Below are 15,998 nucleotides of genomic sequence, written 5' to 3'. Positions count from 1 at the left end.
TCTCACTTCAGCAACTTTCTAACACTTCATAATGAGAGAGAGAGACTCAAAAGGGGTTGAGCGAAAGGAGGGAGAGACCCAGAGAGAGAGAGAGAGAGGGAGAGAGGGGGACAGAGAGAGAGAGGAAGAGATATGTGTGTGTAGGGGTGGGGTGGTGGTGGGGGGGGGGTGAAACAGGAAAGGAAAAGCCTCAGCAGGATAAGTCAGGGAAAACAATATGAAATGCAAAGCACGGGCCCAGACTCATGCAAATAAGCTGGAACTTGCTCTGGAAGTGATGCGTTGATTTCTAAAACAATTTGAGGGATTATCAGGCGGTGAGAAATCCAATTCTGCTTTCTTTCCACTTTGGCCGTTTGACCATAAACACGCCGCTGACCTGCGGATCACATGACAGCCAACCTGAACACACCAGCAGGGTGGAAGCCTAGGTGAGCGGCCGCTACTGGATGGTGCATTTTTTCGTGGTAAAAAAAAAAGTGAATATTCAATTATCTAGATGACTGAGGGTGAGGAGCGCGTCCTGCCGTGGGAAAGTGGAGCCAGGTGACCTCGTCCTCCAGGCTTGGCTGCCCAGGCTAATTGGCGCTGCACACCTTCTAATGAAGGTCAAGTCTCCTCCCATCAGCAGGCTTCAAGGCCAATTAGAATCACTACCCAGACAGCTAATTGCAGCATTGTGTCTTTTGTTGAGAACTTGTTATTGGTTAAATACCATTTAACAGAAAAAACACAGAGTCATTTAACGTTCATTTCAGCTGGAATTTCCAATTCAGGAGACTGTAATGATATAAGAGATAAACTAAGATGAAACTTTAATGATCCCTGTGGGGAAGTTGGGTCGTACGACTGGGTCCTATAAATAGCAAATAGTAATAGGATACAGCAAAGAAAAATGGAATATATGCTAGAACAGAGCAAATGAGGGGTATTCAAACATGTTGAGAACAGATTGAGTGGAAACATATGAATGACAGTGTGCAGAAATATGAATTACAGCATGTGTGAGCATTATGCAGAAGCATATGCATGCATTATGAGCATGTAGGCTATTATGAGTGTGGAAAAAGTAGAAAATATCAAGATATATGTAATATATACATACAGTATATACATGGAAAATGTGCAACATGTTCACATTTGCAGCTGTAGGCTACATAGAGGAGAAAAGTGGCCACATGTAGACACTAATTATAATTTTGAAGTAAATCCACAAGATCCTTGTTTTTTTAAATTTTGTCTCCATCTTCAGTGCTCAGCGCTCATTGCTGTGGTGTTTCTGCTCTGCACTTCCCACAGATCACCTGTCAATCAAATAGTGTGTCCAGTACTGTGACGTCTTTCTCCTTGGATTTTCTGTTGATGCAGTTTGAGTTTCTCTTTTCTTTGTCAGTTCAGTCATGGTGGATATCACTGCTCGTGCTAACTACCCAGTTCTTCTTCTATTTATTTCCTTTTTTCCCCCTTTTTTCCTTATTTATTCGCTTCCTGTGCACCAGAGGATTTTTCCCAGGAAAGAGCTACCAGACACCGGCTGTTTAAAACAGACAATGTAAAAGCATACAAAGAATATACTGTAGGTTGAATCACTATTGTGTTATATCAATCAGAGATAGAGAGTAGCAAACACACATTTATATGAAAATGTCATGGATTATTACTTTAAAGTTGAAGGTCTACACCTTTCAACAGATTGTATTCAGTATACACTTCCCTGCCTCGCTTGAAGCTGGTCAAAGACAAGACTGTTGGACTGCCATAATGTAATAACATGGAGAGATCTGTCCACTTGTACAACTAGTAGGAAATAAACTGTAAGCAATAGACTCGGGAATACAGACATAGGGAGGAGAGAGAGAGTGAGGACAACAACCAAAATCCCTTACTAACGAGGTCCTGCAACACAAACACACACACACACACACACACACACACACACACACAATGCCGTTGCAGTACTGTACTTGTGGAGACATTTCTTTGACTTGCACTTCTTATAACACCTTGTAGCATCCAGATAATGTAAAAACTTGTCAAAATGTGATAAAGCATCTCTCGAAATGAGCCAAAAATGTAATAAAACCCGTCAATGTAAAAAATTGCCACATAATGTCATAACAAATTCTGACTAGTATTTTAATAATTGCCATTAATAATGAATAGTGTAATAATTATACCCCTAGGCGCCCCCAAATGGCAGGAGGAGGTAACTATTTGAATTTTGAGAACTTCAATACCCAGAAACCCTGTAATGTGATGTCAGTAAACTGCACACAGCACTGTTTGCTTATACCAAAGGAAACCAAAGGGACGAAAGAGGAAAAGATCTAATGTTGGTGAGTCCAGCTTTCTCTGGCGGGTCTCAGTCTCAGTCTCCAGACTTTCTGCCGTCTTGGACTTGTCTTGGTCTCGTGTGTCACTGCTGGATGTTGACTCTACTTTTTCCTGCCTATCTAAAAATATAAAAATCATGCATTAATGCGTTAATTAGTTGGATGTTGAAGAGTTTAGTACAGAGCTCCTGCATTTGAATCGCTGTTCCTCATTATATTTAAATGATATAATAATATTTCATTTAAAGAAATGTTTATTGTCTATTTCAGTCTTGGTCTTGAATAGGACTCAGTTTGCTCTGGTCTTGGTCTTGAATTGGTTTGACCCGCTTTGTACCCGGCCTTGACTTGAACTCGACTAGATTTGGTTTTGGAACTGACTCCACTAAGGTGGTTTTGGCTACATCCCTGATAGGCCGGGTGTATTTTTACATAAAAATGTTGGCCAGCGCGGCTTTAAACTTAAAAGTGATTTCCCACGCTTGTCTGTTCTGTCGGACACACTGCTGCATTCACACACGCATGCACGCACAGAAAAAAACAAAGAAAGAAAGAAAGAAAAGGAAAGAGGGCGACATGGAGAGAATAATTCAGAGAAAGAGAAGGATGGGGAGATTGAGAGAAAGAGAGAAAAAGAGAACGAGCGAGAGGGAGGGAGGGAGAGGCAGGACCACTGAGATAACTCTGTCCAGGTGTTCAGGCCCAAACAAAGGCTCTTTTCAGGCCCTGATGAGATCGCAGCGCTCCTCCGCTTGTTGCAAAATATACAGGACAGGAAAAAAAAGAGAGGGGAGAACTCAGGCGGACGCTTATATTCTGTTACAATACCAAAATATGGACGAGGGGGAAAGCCTACCCAATTAAATGAGCCTCCTCGCTGGAAGAGTATGAGCTGGAGCAGAAGAGAGCCGAGGTCCTAACCGCGATCCAAGGCCGAGGGAACGATAAGCGCCGATGTGTTCCGTTACACTTCACAATCAGTGTTGTTTGTCGGGAGATTTCTCAAGGATCAAGGCTAATAAAATACGTTCAGATGAAACTTGAAACTTGGGAGATCGGATTGTTGCAGAGGCAAACAGTAACAGGATACAGTAGAGAAAAATAGAATAGAAATATGAATAGAGCAAATGGGGAGTATTAAACATAGCGCAACTGACACATTTTATATTAAGTAGAATTGGTTGAACGAAAAATATGAAAGCAACTTCAGCTATTCTTGGAGGCCTATGGATGTTCCAAAAAAAAAAAAAGTCTTTCTACCTTTTTCTAGTTTTTGCACCTTGGCTGTAAGGCAGGGGAGTGACAGTTTGGATTTTTCTTGTGAAGAAAAACAGAATAAAAATATGTTCGATGTGAAAATATACCCGAAAAATGAGTGCGTGTGATGGATCTCCACCTCCTGCTGTGTGTATACGTGTTCATGAACCATTACACAGCATTCAAACAAGACAGAGGATGCAGAGCTTTGTTGGCGGTGTGTGTGTGTGTGTGTGTGTGTGTGTGTGTGTGCCTGATCAGAAATGGTTCAAAGCCCTTACTTAAACCCAGAGAGACGTTTTCATCACCCTGGGATAAGGTATACGACTCAATGAATGGGTGAGAGTTGCCTATCCCAGGAGGCATTGGATGGACAGCGACATCAAGCCAAAGAAGCACCACACTTTCATAATATGATATTATGGCACGATAAACAATTCAGATGAAAACAGCTTCGGAAACTGTTTTGAACTGATATCAGAAAGATATTTAGGTCCTTATGTCACAGAACGAGCTATGGACGTCGTCTCAACTTTCCTTTTGGCTCTATATTTACTCTGGTTTTCAGCGTCGGTGCAGGCCGCCGCATCAACATCTATTCAACGTCTGAATGTTTGCCGGGATCGGCTTGCAGTCGGCTATCTGTCTGCCTGACGGCCCTCTGTCATCCCTCCTTCCCTAAGCTGATAGAAGTGAGATCTCAGCCTTTTGATGTCAGGAAGAGAGTCTTACCCTCGGCCGATTCTCACCGATTCACAGCGGTCCGGCCACTTATCCAGCCGGTTAAAGGGAGTGAGAGGGCGCTTTGTGTTTTAAGATCAGAGCAATTTGCAAGTGCATTGACGAACAGCGTCATACAAAAGGAGCTTAGATATAGAATCTCTCATCACTGTTTCTAATGGCCGCTAGATTAACTTTCCTACCTGATGACATCTCTTCCACTTGACTGCACAGTTAGGGAAGAAAGTGGACGTCCTGAATGCTTTGGATATGAGTATCAGAGGGAAATAATATTTTTAGATTGAAGCTGTTGCTAGGATATTCAATTTGACTTTAAATTTGACTATTTTCAAAACGAAACACTAAAACTCTCCATTGAAAGTCAGACTAATGAAATTCTTTTATCTGGGTTAGCAGAATGGTGCAATGAGACTCGTTACTCACACATTTCGGGAAAGTCTTATCAGTGTGTGTCGTGACAGAAAAATGTGAATATGGAGATGAACGGTGTCATCCAAACGCTTAAAGCCTCAGAAACCGGCCTTTAAACTGCTCAGCCCATTAGTTTACCCTATTCGTCATGTTCGTAACTTAAGTCTCGCAATTCATAGCAGTCAGCAGTTTAGCTGTGAGACCACTGAATGTAACATCACAGGCTCTGTAGACATGATTTTACTGTCTAAATACCCATCCGTGATGAAACGGGAATCCCCAGCAGACGAGTTAGTCATCTGTTATTTCTTAACACACATTGCTGAGAACCTCATGACCCTGCGGACCCTGAGAGGATCACACACACACACACACACACACACACACGCAAAAAGTGTGAAACGGAAAACAGTCACTAGACCACCATCATTTCTGACGATTACATTCCTCCAATAATGAGTTACATAACTACGTAATTTAATATTTTCCTCACTCCGACTGTTCAATTCCCAACATGGCGATACACTATTTCACTTTTCGGCCCCAATATGCTGTCTATATGCGTTTGCTGCGTGTGTCTGGCGGTGTTGGGCTGTTCGGGTGCAAGGCGGCCCGGCAGATAGTGTGTCACGGTGCGAGTACACCGGCGTCCCCGCTCAGGACCGAAGAATGTCACCGTATTGTGAGCGGATGCAAGTCTCCTTGTCAAAAGCTCTGCTCTAATGTGCAGGATTGAATGACTGAGCAATGTTTACATCTCCCTTTTGGCCTGGGTGGTGGGAGTGGAGGGGGTGAGGGGGGGCGGGGGGGGTACCGGGGAGAAGAGAAGGACTGTTCGGCTCTGTTCACCTGTTCAAGCCTCCGTGCTCGACTCCCAGTTGATGCTTGTATGTCTTATCGGATTTTTTTTTGGATGACTGTTCCTATCTATTCTAGGATGTAACTCATATCCGATACCAGTATGAACTGGCAGTGATGTGGAAAAGACACGCATGTGCAGGGTAACAATAACAAAACAGGTCACATCCGTTTTTGTTTCCAACACCTTTGGGTTACAGTATCTGCCTTCTAGTTCAAAGACATGCAAGTCAGGTGAATTGGAGACTCTGAATTGCCCACAGATGTGAGTGGGAGTGTCTGTGTTCGCCCTGTGATGGACTGGCGACCTATCCAGGGTGTTTCCCTGCCTTCTGCCCAATGCATGCTGGGATAGGCTCCAGCACCTCCTGTGACCCTGAATAGGAATAAGCAGTTATGGAAAATGCATCAATGAATATCTGCCTTCTAGAATTGGCTGAATTGAGGCAGGTACTATTGCTGTGTCTCATTTTCTGGCTCAGCTGTCTCACGTGAATGACTTAAGATTTACTTGTTGTCACGGCAACGCTGACAGATTCCGGTTTGAGCGTTAAAATTCAAGTCGCACGTTGGTCCCATGGGTTAAGATCAGGGTTAGAAAAGGGTTGGATATGAAAAAAATGTGTCTTTTTTCTGTTTACACTGATTAGAAAACATCAGATCTGTGTCACATGCGAGGAAAAAAAAAATCAGATTTGGGACATTTGCAGCTGCAGTGCAAACGGAGCCATAGTGACGGACATGTTTGCTGGATTTAGTAGAACACTGAAACACTTCAGCTGGTGTTATTAAGATGACAAGGACGCATTTGTCATCTGTAATTATTACCCCCAAAAGCATAAAGTGAGTGAATCATATCTTTGAGAGGAAAATCACACACATAATGAGTCATTTGTGTCTTATTATCAGATGAAACCCAAACTTGAGTTAAGAGTTTTCTTTCTTTGGATCATGTACAATATTGTCGGTCAGGGAATTTTGTGGGCAGGCTATCGCGTTTCCTTCTCTGGGATGCTTTGTCAGTGTTCGCCCTCATCACAGAGTTACGACCCACACACACACAGACAGAGGGATCCTGAGGTTTTCTGCCTGTCAGGCCTTCCTATCACTTGGCATTTATAGATCTTATACCTGTCTAAACATTCCTCTAATTGAAACCACCGCATGTGTCACACAAGGATTACAGTGACACAAGAAAGATGGAGGTTGCTGACACCGTGAAAAAGTATACACAAGCCTAATAAAACGAATGCAAATGGAGCAATCGCAGAAAGTAGCCAAACCAAATCTGTGGTTTGCGATGCAGCCAGATAAAGCCAAACAGGTGGAATATCTGGCCGTGGCATAATTATGAAAGCTGAAACCTGCTATCTGAGGCACTATTACAGTTTGTACATGGAACTGACATCAATGGTTTTGATATGTGGCAAGCATCAAACAGCCTGGAAAAAAAACACCACAACTTTTACTTCAGCAATTCTTCATCAAAGCTCAGGGTCAAATCAGCCACATACTGGTGAAGACCGGCTATTTTATGGGAAATAAAAAAAACCTGTGGTTTCTATGACTGCCATATCTGTAGTGCATTATAAGGGAACTCAACAGAATTTTGACATAATTATCTCATAATTTGGACAGAAGATCTCACAATTCTGAAACATTTATGTCAGATTCTATGATAACTATCTCATAATTATGAGATAATTATGATGATCTAAATAAATCCGTGAGAACATGATGATGTGGTTTGGTAGAGGACCTCCAACATGGCCTCCAGCGGGTGTGTTATGTCACCTGAATATGGTAGAAGAAGATGGTTATGGTAGATTTGTGTCTTTAATAGCACTTTACTGTTGCTTAATTGCACATGTACAAGCCCCTATGCGTGGACACACACACACACACACACACACACACACACAAGCACACACACACACACAATCGCCCACACCTGGGACTCTGGGTTTCTGTGCTGAGAAACGCAATGCTTTAATGGCACAGCCACAGAGGACATATCACCTGTTCTCCCCCTCCATTCAGATTCTCAGAGGCTACCAGACATACACAGTTCCAGTGGAACTATTTTGGATACATGTCGAATCAATACGCTCTATTGTCTGGAAAGCCCGACCGGCTCTCTGAGAGACTCCCACAGCATCTAGGATGGCTGGCCCGCTCGCCTGCGCTGTTCAGGGAAGCATGAGTGGATCCTGGATTACTGCACACAGTGTGGTCTGTCTGGACAGACGCTGAAAGTCAGCCATCTCCCTATCTCTCTCTCTGTTTCTCTATCTATCTATCTATCTTTCTATCTATCTCCCTCTCTCTCACTCGCTCGCTCTCACACTCCATTGCCCTCTCTTTTTGACTTTCACCACTCAGTCTCTCCCATTTCCTTCCTTGCCTATCACCCACCTGCTTTCTGCCTCCCTCTTGTTTCTTTCTCACACTTCCTTCACATTTTTATGCGATACTACTACTACTACTACTACTACTACTACTACTTCTGCTACTACTACTATTAATAATACATAGATAGATAGAATGACTCATTCTGCTCCTTCACAATCAGAGCTAGGATTTTTGTATAGCCTAGCTTTAAATGGTGTATTACTGTAAAATGTATAGTTTAGTGTCTTATAGGGTTTTTGAAGGCCGATACCAATAATTTGGATTGAAGCTGCTGATACGGCTATCCTCTTGTTGTTAATCTAGACCTTGGAACAGCCAATAGGAAACTCTCATTTTTAATCTAGATTTTGGAACAGCCAATAGGAACCTCTCATTTGTAATGCAGATTTTGGAACAGCCAATAGGAATCTGTTGTTTGTAATCTATATTTTGGAACAGCCAATAGGAACCTCTTGTTTTTAATCTAGATTTTGGAACAGCCAGTAGGAACATCTTGTTTTTAATCTAGATTTTGGAACAGCCAATAGGAACCCCTCGTTTTTTATCTAGATTTTGGAACAGCCAATAGGAACCGCTCATTTTTAATCTAGATTTTGGAACAGCCAATAGGAACCTCTCGTTTTTAATCCAGATTTTGGAACAGCCAGTAGGAACATCTTATTTTTAATCTAGATTTTGGAACAGCCAATAGGAACCGCTCATTTATAATCTAGATTTTGGAACAGCCAATAGGAACATCTCGTTGTTAATCTAGATTTTGGAACAGCCAATAGGAACCTCTCATTTGTAATCTAGATTTTGGAACAGCCAATAGGAAGTGCTTCTTTTTAATCTAGATTTTGGAACAGCCAATAGGAAGTGCTTCTTTTTAATCTAGTTTTGGAATAGCCAATAGGAATCTCTTGTTTTTAATCTAGACTTTGGACCAGCCAATAGAAACCCGTCAGGTTCAGATCCGACACAAAAAGGTATGTGATGAAGCTTGGTACTTTAAAAGGGATCAGTAAAATCTTCAAATGAATGTTGAAACTAAAAGGTAACCAATGGCAGTCTTCCATCCACCCTTGTTCTCTCTCTCCTGGTGTTCGCTTCATTTTCCCCTCTTTCTCCTTCCTCACTCGTTCTCTCGCTCGCTGGTCAACACAGGCTGGACTGTGCTGCCCCCCCATGGGAGCCTGTTCTCCCCTGGTCCCCGTAAAGCTGAGGCTTTTGTAAGAGACGATCAAATTATAATGTCACTGGATATTTAGTCAGCCTTTTTCCACCAGACAAAACACAAGTCATTTGTGTGGAGGAGAGCAATCAAGCACATTCACTTTTCTGTGAAGGAATGCAACGGCTTCAAATTGAGAGGCAGGGGTGGAAATAGGACAAAAATATCCTACTCCTACAAAATTTTTACTTAAAGGTACACTAAGCGATTTTTTCTGACCACTAGAGGGTGACAGAAACCGCAACACATTTTGTAAACATTACTGGGCGATGGAAGCCCTGAAATCGTCTATTGCCTATACCGTAGCCTACAATTTACAACTGCACTTATGTGTACTCCTCGAGAGACTTGAGTTAATATGAAATGCTAGATGACCTACAATATTTGATGTTCAACACCAGCAGATAGACTTTGTCTGTGACTTTGTCTATCTGGTTATTAATATGTCAGGGGAGGTATAGCTTACAAGCAATTTTGAAAATACTGGAATGCTGTGGTGTGATGCACCGGTCCTGCAAAATTCATCAAAATTAGATCAGCAGTGTCTGATCATGGTGATGGATGGATGAGCAAATAAAGGAATGAACAGAAGGAAACCAATTCATAGTCCTTCCCTCAATTTAAATGTGGGGGACAACAATGACAATCTTCAAAATAATCCCCAAAAACAACAAGTACACAAAAGAGCTAGTCACATCAACAAGAGTAACTGTAATTCATTACTTCCGCCTGTGTCTACAGAGGAAGAGGGGAGAAAAGAACGAGTGAACCAAGAGCTCTCCATGTGAACGAACAAGGTCCAGAGACAAAGATGAGAACGGCAAAAGAAAAAAAACTTTCTATTTTTAATTAGAATCACATGTGAGGCATTGGTGCACCAAATAAACTGTAGATACATGGTGAGTAAACCCATTTGAATCAGGAAGCCTGCTCCGGTTCGAGCATATGCCACTTGAAACTGCTATGCTGATTTCTCTGTTTGCTTCTCCTTTACAAGCAGGCTGTTGTTCAGTGCCTTTAGGTGGATGAACAGGTTCCTGTGGTCAAGTGGCAAAGTTAAAATTGGGTCTGCCTGGGACAGAAATGTCAAGCAACCCCTTCTCCTACGTTGTATTGAAACTATCTTCTGTTTATGCACAAGGGTCATTCAGCCCTTTGTCTTGGTCCCCATTTAGAAAGGTCTTATAGTGCTTTTTATAAACCATTCCTCACAACATGTAAATGCATCAGTGACTTTTTTCTGAGGCAAAGAGGGGACAGCAAGATAATAAAATCTCAAATGGACCGGAGTACCCTTTTAAGTGTTTTATTTACGTACTTGTACAGTTACGTGAAGTTGCATTTAAGATAAACAACTGAGCAAAACAACCCTATCAACCAGGGAACCTGTTTACTGCATGTGAAAATGAATAAGTAACCCTTGCGGGAAGTTAAAACTTTGGCATTGCCAATCTTCTGTGTGTATATCTTCATTCAGATGCCAACTGTCACTTTAGGAAGCCAAGATAAATGAAAAGCATCTCATCAATCAGCATCTAAGGCAGTAAATAAATGCTTTGAGATTTGAAAACACATGACACAGCAGACACAACAGACACAGCAGACACAGCTGCAAGTTATCTTCATCACTGTGTGCATATGGCAGACAGGCTGTGTGTATAATTTGATCTCCCAAGGCAGTCGCTGAAAGAAAAATAAACAAAATTCAACCAATTTACTTATCAATCAGAGAAGTGTTAAAATGTCAAGCGCTTCCCAAGAAATAAAAGAAGTGCAGACACCATAATATCCATAATTAAAATAATTTATTTGTCACAGTCTGCTCTACTGCTATTATTTTGCAGACCCTGCATACATGCTGTTGGTCATATAGTTCATACTTCTCATTATTTTAGTTGTATTTAATGCTGCAGCCACTGCACCTTACTGGTGGTCAATGTCTTGATTGCTTTTACCGTCACTTGCTCACCCCTCACCTGAACGGGACAGGCCACATGTCTCTGGGATAGAATCATGGTCTCAGATTTAGAGGTGCTGACCCTCATCTCAAACCACTCCAATACACATTGGAGCACACTTGCCAACCTTGAGACCTCAAAAATAGGAAGGATTTCAAAACCAATGCAGGGGGTCTGGTGGTCCTCCCCCAGAAAAATTTGAGTTTCAGAGACTTTGTTTCCTGCATTATTTCATCACTGAAGGTGAAGGGGATTTTCTGTTTGGCCACTAACATAGCCATCTTAGTCTCAGCATATACTATTGCATCAGGTCTCCCTTTACCAAGCAGGCCTACGATGCTTTGCTGATCCCTGGTGCACTGTCATTGCCTTCTTATGTTTCTCAGCCTCTCATTCACGTCGGTGCGACCCACATGCTCGACGGAAAAATCGATGTGGCAGATTTTACAAAACGCATGCCCCTTTCCTTTAAAACTTTCCGTAAGAAACAGAAATTCTTCGTCTGAAATTTACATGAGTATTTCTTTCTTTTCAATCTCTCCATTTCTCTCTCCGTCAAGAAGACAGTCACTCACTGAGGAGGACGAGGTGAGCAGCTCTCTTTGCGTGCATGCCATGGAAACAATACATTTGGTGTAGCTGTATTGTTGTCTGGGTGGAAACAGCAGAATCTTAGAGTCGTAAGGCTTATACAAGCTGTACAGTGCCAGAAACAGGGTGTGATAACGAAAAGGAAAAAAAGGTGTGAAAATTTGTCATAAATCGGGAGAAATACGGGAGAATTGTGACCCCGGGAGGAAACTGGGAGAGGGCAATTAAAATTGGGAGTCTCCCGGGAAAATCGGGAGGGTTGGCAAGTATGCATTGGAGATCACAGTCTGATGATAAGGACTATAGGCCATAAGGACAACATCATCTGCATACATTTGAAGAAATGTATTTGACCTGCTGCTACCTCTTTGCTGAAACAGGACTTCTCCATGCCAACTAGGCCTGAATGCTTCCCTCACCGCTGGTGTCCACCACTGGGGTCCACCACTGGGGTCCACCACTGGGGTCTTGGGTTGCCACCATGACAAGCACCAACCATCTTTTGGCCACGGCTCCTAGCAGCTGCTTCCAAGACAGAGGTTTTGAACAGGGTCCATTCCGATTCCATGTCCCCAACTTCCTCTGGGATACAGGAGAAGCTTGTTTGGAAGTGAGAGTTGAATCATTCAGAACAGACTCCTCCACCAGATGTTCCCAGGACACCCTCACTACATGTTTGGATCTACCAGGTCTGGCATGAAATCAAGCTCAATCAAGCTTTAGGGTGGGCAAGTCCAGGAAAAGCAATAGCCGTCACTGCAGCCTGCCTATAGGAAATCTGCAATGTTATCATAGCACCAATGTTTAAAGGTGAAGTGACAGCGTTACAGACAGACAGGCAGCGCTTTAGCTCACTGACAGAAGTAGCTAACTAATGTAAACAGCACCAACAGCAGCAGTACGAACTAACCTCATTCAAAAACCAAATGTATTGATTTTTTGCAAATGTATCACTACTCACTCTGGAAAAGAAACCCCCCAAAAAATTACTAAGAAAAAAGAGCAAGGGTGTTTGTTGAGAGCTGGAAAACCGGTAGGGACTGGCTATACAGATAAACTCACTCTGTTGTGTTCAGTGCCTGCTGTACACAGAACACCACAGCTGCCAAGAAGGGACCCACGGAAACTGTAACACCCAATTTCAAACTAGAAACAATAGAATATCATGAGGACAATAAAATATAATGAGAACAAACAAACAAATTTTAGTGTATGATTTGCCTTGTTAAACCTAACTTGTTCCACCCTTGTACATACTGTATGTGTTAACAACAGTCAGAAATTTTCTCTCCATATAGTTGCATTGAGGCAACCTCATCCACCTGCAGACCCCCCTCAACAATTCAACATCTAATTGACACTTTTAAAGCCACCAGCTCTGACTCCTTTGACCCCAGAGAAGTTCTATTTAACGTTCCTAGAGCCAGTTATATTATTGAACAAAACAACTGTGTACTCAAACTTTGGAGTTTAAAGCTGGAGTCCGGGACTTTTTTCCAGTAATAAATATTTTATCCATCTGGACTGTGGAGTCAGGTTACACACCAATTGGCAATATTACCATGTTTGGAGATGCTCTCCATAGACCGCTATTGAAATGTTTGACTGGGTAGGACAAAAGTCTACCAACTATACAGCTAACATTAGCCAACACAGGTTAGCTGTGCTGGGTAGCCCAGTGCCGCTATTGGTTGGCATGCTAGCCAACCCAAAGAGCTTACACTAAAAATGATTTTACCAACCTGACTGATATGCTAGCGGTACATGCTGTTGACTGCTGTTACTGTCAAGTTGCAATATTTACACCATAAGTGATGTTATTGTCTAATTTCATACCAAAAGTTACAATCACTGAAAGTCAAATTACCTGGTGTGGGGAACAGTTGGTGAGCTAGCGGCACAAGTGACACTGCTGCTACACCTTCTTTGATAATCTAATTGACAATATAATACTTCTGTGGTTGTTTGGTTGTAGTCCCAACATTATTTCAAATACTTTTCGCTGCCAAAGGGGGAGACAAAGCAGGGAAATCCTGGATTTCAGCTTTAAGACTACAAAATGATGTACAGATAAAGGAAAACAAGTGAGGAATACAGAACCTATTTGAAAAATCACGGAGGACCTTCGGTTAAAAGGGGAAAAATGGAGTTCAGGTGCAGCTCAGGTATTTTCTTAATTGACTTGATTGAGTCTGTATAGTTAATTATTCTATGTGAGAGTCTGACCTTTCTGTTACACTATGTCATTAATGTCTTATGAGTGCAGCTCAGAGGCAATCACACATCTGTGTCCTCTGCCCAAGAGGCCCTTGGTAATGTGAGCTGTCCTGCCTCCTGGGCTGCTGCTGCACCTGCATAGATAGATAGATAGATAGATAGATAGATAGATAGATAGATAGATGGATAGACAGACAGACAGACAGACAGACAGAGGCTGGGTCAGACTAGGCAGGACTGGGACAGGGAGAGTCTCGGGATGCCAGCATGAGGGAATTCCTGTATTGGCCTCTCAGTCGCTCCGTTCTGCCTCAGTGGCCTGTGCATCTGGCAACAAGGTGAGCTGCTTTCACCACAAAATGAACTCTTGATAAAATGGTGCAGCTAACAGCTGGTTATGGTAACAGGGGAGCGAAGGCCATCAGAAAGAGAGTCTTTGTTTCCCGTGTGTTCGGCGCGGGGCAGCCGAACGTCACACCGCTGACCCCTGATACTGGCTTGTCTCCTGGACTGAGCAATAAGATAAAGAGTCCCTTGAGAAAGCCCAGTGGAAATGGGCCAATGGCAGCTCCTGGAATGCCTTCTCATTTCCTGGAAGACGAATATGTTTCATTCATCTCACAACAATAACGCACACCCCTGAGTGCATCTGAAATGAGGCAATCTCGGACCATTTTGTTCACAGCAAATTTGCAAGACAAACATTACACCGGATGCCTAGTTTGAATAAGTGCTTATTGAGTTTTGAAGTCCTCCGTGTTGATATAAAAGAAAACCGGTGGAAATAGTTTCCACATTGCCGATTTAGTATTCACTGAGACAATACCTTGCCAAACTGGAAGCTAAACAAAAGGGAGGTTCTTAGATCATTTTCATGATCTAAGAACAACATAATAAACATCACGTATTCTCTTCCTCCTCTTGGTTTCGGCTGCCTTCCAGCTCCTACGCGGGCCTCCTCTAGATCGCATATTGTATTTCTCCTAAAGCTTGTAATCAAATTAACTTAATAGACAAACTAAAGGGCCAAATCAAGTGAAAACCAACTCCGGTGAAATTAATTCAAGACATCGGAGTGAATTAGAAAACAAGGCGATGTACGCAATTGCAGATACAAATTTGGAAAAATGTCAGAATTTTTGAAATGTCATGTGTTTTACTTGTGTGATCTTTTGAGACTTTGAGGGACAAACTATGATGGAAAAGAAGGAATGTGAACGAAGGAAGGTGAAGGAAAAGAAGATGCGGCCTTTTCTATATTGTACCAACTCTCCGATATTGTACCAAGAATTCCAGTCCGAACTTATGGTAATTTAACAGTAGAGATACATCGGCTGACTATATTGTTCTGATCTGGCCTGAGAAGAGGAACTCCACTTTTCACACTGCCTTACCATGTAACTATAAGTCCGTATTTTGCATAAATCCATCACGGGATATGCCGGCACATATCTTATCTATTCATTTTCCTCTTCCCATGGGCAGCCAGGTAGGAGTGGTGACTAGCGGCAGAGGTATCAGGTAGGAAAGGAGGCTGACTGGTAGAGAGAGGAAGAAGTATTTTTATATTTTTAGACAGGACACAGAGCAGCACAGACTCCTGACAAAGCTGCTATTGTTCCTACTGTCTGAAGGCTTGCTGGGCCACAGAGGGATGGCATTGTTTTATCATGTAATGCTACCAGTGATCTGTTCAACGATAGCACCCTATGTTTGGTAAAGTAAGACATAAATATATCACAGCCACTATTAGGTCACCTCAGCTCAGCGCGGTGTTTGACTGAGCCCTGGCGAGAACAAATGGAGGCGAAAGCAGAAACCACCTCTTTTAAGAGAGCATTCCAGGGGAAAAAAAAGAGAGAAAGGGGAAATGAAGAAAGAAGAGGAAAAAATGCCTGTTGTAAAACGATACGTGGCTCAGGAGACGAGGTTGACAAAATGCCAATTTCTGATTTTTTTTTTTTTTGGTTGCTTTTTCTGGGTGCACAATCAAATACGCGAGAATTA

This window comes from Centroberyx affinis, unplaced genomic scaffold (assembly GCF_046629955.1).
Source record: "Centroberyx affinis isolate AG114_WGS23_722 - 3 ecotype Tasmania unplaced genomic scaffold, CSIRO-AGI_Caff_v1 ptg000010l_1, whole genome shotgun sequence".
NCBI lineage: Eukaryota > Metazoa > Chordata > Actinopteri > Beryciformes > Berycidae > Centroberyx > Centroberyx affinis.
This window is presented reverse-complemented; position numbering follows the sequence as displayed.